Source organism: Asparagus officinalis, chromosome 1, assembly GCF_001876935.1.
Source record: "Asparagus officinalis chromosome 1, Aspof.V1, whole genome shotgun sequence".
In the NCBI taxonomy this organism is placed as follows: Eukaryota; Viridiplantae; Streptophyta; class Magnoliopsida; order Asparagales; family Asparagaceae; genus Asparagus; species Asparagus officinalis.
The window spans coordinates 21,863,567-21,872,252 of NC_033794.1; the positions used below are offsets into that span (position 1 = coordinate 21,863,567).

At 39.0% G+C, this 8,686-nt stretch overlaps 1 long non-coding RNA gene across 3 annotated transcripts; it reads left to right on the forward strand.

The window, feature by feature from the left end:
• Window positions 4,672-7,744, forward strand: LOC109821206. Of its 3 annotated transcripts, XR_002241940.1 has the most exons (7): window positions 4,673-5,074; window positions 5,352-5,427; window positions 5,511-5,966; window positions 6,052-6,176; window positions 6,421-6,773; window positions 7,361-7,430; window positions 7,511-7,744. It is a non-coding gene; the product is annotated as an uncharacterized LOC109821206 (long non-coding RNA). The 3 variants fall into 3 exon arrangements; XR_002241939.1 differs by having other exon boundaries at window positions 4,672-5,074; window positions 5,352-5,966; XR_002241941.1 differs by having other exon boundaries at window positions 4,672-5,074; window positions 5,352-5,966; window positions 7,514-7,744.

The following is an 8,686-nucleotide window of genomic DNA, read 5'->3' on the forward strand; positions in this document are numbered from 1 at the left end:
TCTAAGAAAACGATCAACCTGTTTGAGAGAACAGTGCCTCTTCACGGGATAGCGTAGGCATCATTATTGTTGAAAAAAATTTTTAATGTAGTGTGCGCGCGCGTGCCCGTGTCTTTTGTTTTAAATAGTTTGTATGTCTTTTGTTTAAATAGTACGCATACCTTGTTAATCCCATCATTCATTTTTCGCAGTTGAGTTTGATATGTTGCGTAATTGGTGCCATAAGATTGCCACGAAATAGGAAGAGTGTGCTATTTGACTTGCTAAAATAAGAAGGAGCTCCTTAAAGCAAGCACACAGCACGTCATTTTCACTGTTATCTTCTGTTCATTGCTCTTTGCGCTCTTTGTATAAGTTTCTACTATTAAAATCGACTACTTATTATTCAAGAATTTAAAAATAAGCCTCGTTTTGCATGCTTGAGAAAAATAAGATCTGCATTTAATCATCTAATCCAATAAACGGATTCAATTACTAAATAAAAACACCAGCCAAGAGAGGCAAATTGCTGTCTAGGATGGTCATCCAAATTAAAGTCTACGTATACGTAACATAACCCTATGTTTCCCCTCATAAATAAATTACTTCATGTTATTGCTCCCTCCTCACAGACTGTCTTCAGTCTCCTTCCCTCAAATTTCATTGAAACGCCCCTCGTGTTTGCAGGGTCAACCACCAATTTCTCATGACAAACTCAGCATGGATAAATAACTCACTGTGTCGGACTCTTTTATGACGTGAAAGATGGATGAGAAAGTTAGGAACAAAAAGGGTAGTGTTAAATATTCCTTTGAAGCAGTTGGCTGAACCCTGCGTGCGTCGAGTATTGCTAACCACATTAGAACTTCATAGATTGCCTATAAATAGATGCTCGCAACCGCCTAAAACTAAGTATAATGGTTTTAAATCTTTGATGATTTGAAGGGAAACAATTGTTCTTACATATACTCTGCACGTAATATGAAGAACATCTTTGGAAAAGGCTATTCTCTACATCCTAGATGAGAATGGTACACTTCCATAGTTATACCCATGATGAAAAAGGATGGGCTTCCGTGTTCTCCATATTTGTCACAGTCCCTAGATCACGTATCTTACTTACTCCATAGATTGTTAAAAATTGGCAATGTTGATATAGATATGTTCCTTCACTGTTTTTGGTTCATAAACTCCTCAAATGAGAAGAATGATAAAGAAATAAGGGTTAATTGGGAGTAAACACCCTCCCGATCGCTGTTTTGAACTTACTGTTGGATCTAATATTTGAGATCTAAAACTTATGATTAATTCAAAGAGATTAACAAGAATCAAAAGATGCGGAAGCATATACCTGAATCCATTGAGGACAACTTGATTAGGGTTTTGATGATCTTCTAACCTTAGGGGTTCTCCCTTATGGATCTCTTTAGATGGGGATAAGAGAATGAGAGTGGCTAACCCTAGATTAGGTTGAGAGTGACTAACCTTAGGGTTGTGTCCGACCCGCGCCGACGCGGGTCGGTTGAGTCCGACCCGTGCCGACGCAGGTTGGATTCTTCTGACCAGCGCTTGCGCGGGTCGGATCATTCCGACCCGCGCGGGCGCGGGTCAGTTTGGTCCGTCCCGCGCGGCGCGCTAGGATTTCTGGCTTCGCTGATTTCTTGTGTTTTCCGGCTCTTCCGGGACTTGTATTTTCCACCGTTTTGCGTATTTGATCATCTTGTTGATTCGTACGCTCCGCGCGATTTGACCGACGTGCACGAGTTGATTGTTGGGCGCGCGTTTGATTGATGCGCGCGAGCTGATTGTCGCGTGCGAGAGGATTGACTTGACGCACGTGAGCTGATTGACGCGCTAGAGCTGAATGATGCGCGCGTGCTAATTGACTGTTGGGCGTGTTTGGACGCTTTGAGTTGATTGACGCGTGTGGGCCACTTGGCGTTTGCCGTTGTGGTGGTTCGTTGTCGTGTCATTAACGGTTCGCCGATTTGCTTTATGCGCTTGTCGGCGTCGGATAATCCTCTTCGATTCGGATAATGACGTTCATCGTCTTCTCTTTGTCTTGAGCTGTATTCGGGGACCCATAGGTAATTTTTTGACGCCTACAGATACCCCCTCCAAAGAATTTCAGACTCGTTCTTTTATAGGGGAGTCTGGAATGCTTTGGATAAGATAGGTCTTTTCCTCAATCTCGTAGAGAGACATGTGAACTGCTTGACTCCTTCAGCCTTCAATCTATTCGGTGTTTTGTCGAATAAATAAAGTTCTTCCGGCGCTGCGTTTATCATATGACCGTTGTCGAAATCTTGAATCGAAATTGGTGAGTTAGTTTTGGCTCATGTCATTGAGTAGACTTTGAACTGATTATCTTCGTTGCAACGCGTTGACCAGCGTTAACACAGTTTATACTCGTATGTTTGCTGGAGTCTACATAGTTTAAGCTCTTAAGGTATTGGAACGTGGCGATCCTAAATTTTAGGCTGCAAGACTAACTATTAAAGTTGTTTCGTCTGCAGATATGGATCTTATCCCGAAGTCGTTGGATGCTCAAGTCACGAGACCAACTAATGAAGCTGATACGTCAATGACTCACATTTATAGAATTTTTGGCGAATTCTCAGCCATCAACTGGTTTGATTAGCCTTTACTGACTACCGTTTGAGTCGGGCTAGCGTGCAGATTGTTTAGACCCGTTCTGCACGTAACGTTGTGCTAAAAGAGTTAACTCTTTTAGTGCTACGATATTGAATACGTAGACTTCGTCTTTTTCACGGGAATAGACTACCCGACAACGCGTGTTAGACGCTAACTTAGAATTTTTGGCAAATCCTCAGCCTTCAACGGATTTGACGTACCTTTACCGATTACCGTTTGAATCGGGCTTGCATGCGGATTGTTTAAGTCCGTTCCACATGTAACGTTATGCTAAAAGAGTTAACTCTTTTAGTGCTACGATATTGAATACGTAGACGAGTTAACTCTTTTAGTGCTACGATATTGAATACGTAGACTTCGTCTTTCTCACGGAAATAGACTACCCAGCAATGCGTGTTAGGCGCTGACTTATCCCTACTTAGGCTTCGGGATAAAAGTCCCCAGACTCGGATTCTAGTGTCTTCTTCAAACGGTGAAAGACTAAACCAGCAACGCGTGTTAGACGTTGACTTATCCCTTCTTAGGATTCGGGATAAAATTTCCCGTGCGTGTGAGGCACGGATTTTGGTGTTATAAATAACAACCTACCACAATATCGAATATGTAGGCTTTTGTCCTTTTTACGGTAAAAGACTGACCGGCAACGCGTGTTAGGTGTTGACTTATCCCTACTTAGGATTCAGGATAAAATTCCCGGTGCGTGTGAGGCACGGATTTTAGTGTTATTAATCACAACCTATCACAATATCGAATATGTGGGTTTTTGTTATTTTTACGGTAAAAGACTGACCGGTAACGCGTGTTAGGCGTTGACTTATCCCTACTTAGGATTCGGGATAAAATTCCACATGCATAAAAGACATGGATTTTTATTTACGATACTGAATACGTAGACTCGGTCGTTTTTACAGGAACGAACCACCCAGCAACGCGGGTTAAGTGCTGACTTATCCCTACTTAGGCTTCGGAATAAAATTCCCCATGCGTGTGAGGCATGGATTTTGAGAGTTTAAAAAAATGGTGTCTTCTTCTAGGGCAAAGACGAACCCGATGCGGGAGAGGAAGAATTTTATATTCTTTCTCCCAAAGCTGAAGAGGAAGAATTTTATATTCTATCTACAGTTGCAAAAGGAAACTCAAAGTGTGATTTCCACTTCAAGAATCCGGGCAGGTGAAACTAAGAGTGGGATCTCCACTCCGAGAATCGAAAAGATTCGGATAACCCTAACTGTCGGAAGGTTTGATTACCGAACTAAAGATGAATTTCTCGTTTATCGAGAGTGAATTGTGGTTTTGACCCTAACTGTAGGAAGGTTTGATCATTCAATTTGAAAGCAGACCTCTCGTTCATTGGAGGAATCGAGGGGGGATTTTAGTTTTGGCCCTAACTATAGAAAGGTTTGACCGAGTGGGAAGTTTGAGACGATCCTAACTGTAGGAAGGTTTGATCACTCGATCTGAAAACGTACCTCTCGTTCGTTGAAGGAATCGAGAGGGGATTTTGACTGTGGTCCTAACTGTAGGAATGTTTGACCAAGTGAGAGTGGGAGTGTAAGATGACCCTAACTTTTATAGGTTTGATCACTCGATTTGTGGACCTCTCGTTCATTAAAGAAATCGAGAGGGGATTTTGATTATGGTCCTAACTGTAGGAAGGTTTGACCAAGTGAATAGTGGGAGTGGGAGTACAAATCACAGTGGGAGTGTTGACTTGTACAAATCACTCAGTAGGGGTTCTTGGTGTTAAGTGATAAGGATTTAACACGAAGGGGTTTGATAATTCGTCAAGGATTGACAGATCAAAATTCTAAGCATTATATCTAGACTCTAACCATGAAAGTGTTGAGTGCACGAACATAGCGGAAGTTTGAATCACTACAACAAAGCTGTTTTTTTATAGCGTTTAATGATAGCGTTTATGTTGTAAGTGCTATAGATTGTATGTGCCTTATTTTTTGATAGCGTTTAAAAATTTTAAACGCTATAAGTAGTTGATCGTACTTTTTTTTATTCTGACGCGTTAAAAAGTTAAGCGGGAGACTGAAAATTAAAACAGGCCCAAAATTTTAATACCCCCCAATTATTTCGATCCCTCTCCTATCAAATCCCTGATCCTTTTCCTCTCGTCGAAATCTCAAACCCTAGTTTTTCCCCCTTTTTTCTTTTTTTGGGAATCAGGGAGAAGTGCTGAGCGGTCTGAACGATCTCGTGATGATGAACCCTAGGCGATTGACTCTAGGCGACCGCGCCGCTGTGTACCCCTGCGCTCCGCTGGATCTCGAGGTGGTGAAGGGCGACATCAGATCCATGGAATAGGATGAGTGCCCCATCGGATCGATCCTGGCTATCAGATCCGCCGTGGCCGTGTCGTCGGATCTCTGCAAAGCTCCCTACCTGTTTGATCTCTCAACGACCCTATCGATTCCTTTCTCTCAAATGGGTAATTCTTCTTTCTTTCAATTTTAATCCATTCCCTTTCTAATTCTTAATGATTATAGAATGGACCCATCAATTATTTTGATGTCTTCAGTCAGTTTTCCTCTAAAAATATTTTCTTGTCAAGTTGATTTTGTGATTTTACAAGAATTAATTATTTGGTTTTAATTGGTTCTCTATGTTGTTGATTCATTTTGGGGATTTTTAATATGGGCATTAGGGTGTCTTTTTTGTTGATTGATAATTAAATTTCTTTCCATTTTCTGGGTTTAATTTTACAGAGACAGATTTGATGAGTTCTCATTAGGACAATGACGATGAGTACGAAATATTCAATCAGAGAATGAACCCACCAAGGTTTGCATCTTTTGGTTTTTTTGGTCTATTCTTTTATTCATTTACTTTCAATCTTCTAATTTCTTTAATTTGTTCCATGTTAGGGTTGTAATTGATAATGAATCATGTGCTAATGCAACAGTTGTTAGAGTAAGTTATCAGGTTGATTGTTGCTCGCATGGGGCTGAAAAACTGGATTTAAGTTAAAACGTTGAGCAAATTGATCCAGTAACTCTTAAGCAACTCCTAAGGGGTTGCCTATTGATTCCATCAATTGTATTCTATGATCAAGCTTATTTATATTTGCAGTTGCTATTTCTTCAAACATCTACCTGTTACTCTATGCTTCTATCTTTCAAGTTGAAACATATTTAGCTGATAAGGATGAGGTTTAAATCTGGAGCCTCGAAACTTTTCATCGTGCACTTTCAACTCGGCAAGGCTACATGAAAGGCATAGTCGAACAAGCTTCTAATAGAAAATATTGGGACATATAGAACCAACAGAAGTTGAATCTTGAAATTGAAGCGAAACGCCAGAATATTTTAAATGCAAATCAGGTTAAGCATGTACCTTTCAATCATGTTGGATTTTAATAATTCAATTTATAATTCTGAACTCGGTGAATGTGCATTTTTCATGCAGAATTTGACAAATCAGATCATTGAACTGGAGAGACATTTCCACACTCTTGAGATAAATAGATTTGGTGGAAGTGGTAGAACTTCATTAGGTCATACAACTTTCCAGAGTGGTTCTCTGCCTGTAAGGTATGATACAAATGGAAATGCAGATTCGCTATGTGATATATTTTTAAAGCCTATAGTGTTTTCTTTACTAGACAAACTGGTGTTGTATTGTTTGTTTGATGAAAATGTTTATATAGCAATTTCCTAATTTTAGCATAGCTAATTAAATCTGCCATAGTTTATTTCTAATTATCGTGACATGTGAGGCTGACATCAGATCCCAAAGAGTATTACTTAAGTGTGACTATCTAATATCTACTTGCAGGCAAAAAACAATCTTTTCAGAGTGTCTATAACACACTAAACTCACAATTAGCAGCAGTCGAGCATCTTTCTGAATGCATATCTCAACAGATGTCTGAGTTAAATTTAAACTCAGTTCCTGTAAAGCGGCAGAGCATAACAAAAGAGCTTTTTGAGTCGATTGGTCTTTCTGATGAAAACATGTCATTTGAATCACCAGTTTGCAAAAGATCCAGCCTTACTCTGTATTCTACGAGGAGAACACCTCTATCCGTGACCGGTGCTATTAGGGACCATCTGAGTAAAAAGACATTAAGTGTAGCAAAGGCTTTTGAGCCAGAAACTGCAAGGAGGAGAAGGGACTCACTGGATAAAGTAATATTTTCTCCTTAAGTTTATTCTACAATTTAAGTTTTCATAGTGCATAACATATTTTGATCTCTATATGTGTTACTTGTGTTCCATTCATAGTATTGTAAGTAGTTTCTTTTTGCTTCTATTTGTTACACTTCAATACATTCTTAGACATATGCACGCAATATAGGCAACAATCTGACTGATGAAAATTAATCTTCTTAATGTTTTGAACTCTAAACATATAGACTATTGCCCTAAGTGAATTAAACTCAAAGCCAGGAATTTATTGATTGAATACAAGTGGAATGAAAGTATTAATGAAGTCTTCTAGCATTTGCAGGTTGCTTGCTCTAAGCTATCAACTATCTCTGCCCACATAAGCTAAAGATGACCCAAATAGGAATGAAGTCTTCTAGTATTTACTAGGTTCCAAAAATTGTAGTCCCAATATTTCATTGTTCTTTTCAGGATGATACATATATATTTGATTCCCATGATTTATATTGGTAGATGTTGATGATTTTTTCCCCTATGTTTAAAGGGGCGATTTACCCTTCCAGTTAAATTCTAATAATGAAACCTTCTTATCCATTTTCCAAATGTAGAGTTGTTCTTTTGCATGCATCTTATCCATTTTCCAGAGAAGCATCATATCTTGCTTTTGTGTACCCCCAGGTCTGTTCTTTCACAAATCAATTTGTCATAAACTTTATGTGCTCAATGATTATTGGTTTTGTTAATTTTTGTTTTTGCAGCAGTACTAGTACTCAATTGCTGAAGATGATGAGTCTCCCAAGTCATATGTAATGCATCAAAGTTAGTTTTTGTTATTCTGTGTACTATGGTTAATTTCTTGTACTCCATGTTGGATTATCCAAAGGCTAGTATTTGTTTTTTTGGCACATTTGTGTTGACTCTTCTTGTATGCTACAACTTGGTTATGTATCAGTTTGAACCTTTAAATAAAATATTTGCTTTTATGATTGTCATAATTGGAAGCTATTTCTAGTTCAACCTCAAAGGTTTATAGACACAACTGAATGATATAAGAAGTGGAAACAATTGTTGAAATGCTATTAAAAGAAGAAAGACAGCATTCGCTAAAACGCCATTATAGTAACTCAAACGCTATCAAATGTAAGGCAATAGCAGCGTTGAAATGCTATGAATGAAAACTAACTAATAGCATTTTTCAACCGCTATGAAAGATATTCGTCATGCAATACAAAAATGCTATTGAATACCATTTTATAGCTACATAAAAACGCTATGGTTGGAACCTTTTTGATAGCGTTTGGGAAAGCGCTATGTAAAGCCACAGACCTACTATAGCGGGTTCTGACACAGCGCTGGTTAAAACGCTATGAAATAATACCATAGCATTTTTCGACCGCTATAGATGATTTCAGGTGGTGTAGTGAATGGATTAAACAGGAAAGAATTTTGGTGGTTCCACCATCAATTAGTCTGATCGGTGGGGGATTTTGTGGTGGGAGACTGTGAGTCGTCAAACACCAATGAGAGTTTTAGTCTGATCGGTGGGGGATTTTGTGGTGGGAGACTGTGAGTCGTCAAACACCAATGAGAGTTTTGTGAGAAAAAATTGATCCAATGAAGTGATCGAATCTCATCTCAGCAAAAGAGTGTTCGGAAATCATAGTAGGAGTTTAGTGTTTATCACTTTGTTCATAGATCGGGTTATCTCTAAGAATATTACATTTAACATTCTTCCTAGAACTTCCCGTTACATGAATTATCCACGCCCAGCTTTCTTTGCAAAACTGGGTGTAACGAGGAGTACGTTATCCTCAGTCGCATGTTCGGGTTATCCTTAAGAATATAAGATTCTCTAGGAACTTCCCGTTACATAAATCATTCACCCCCAGCTTCCTTTGCGAAACCGGGTTTAACATTGTACTTAGTTGGATGAC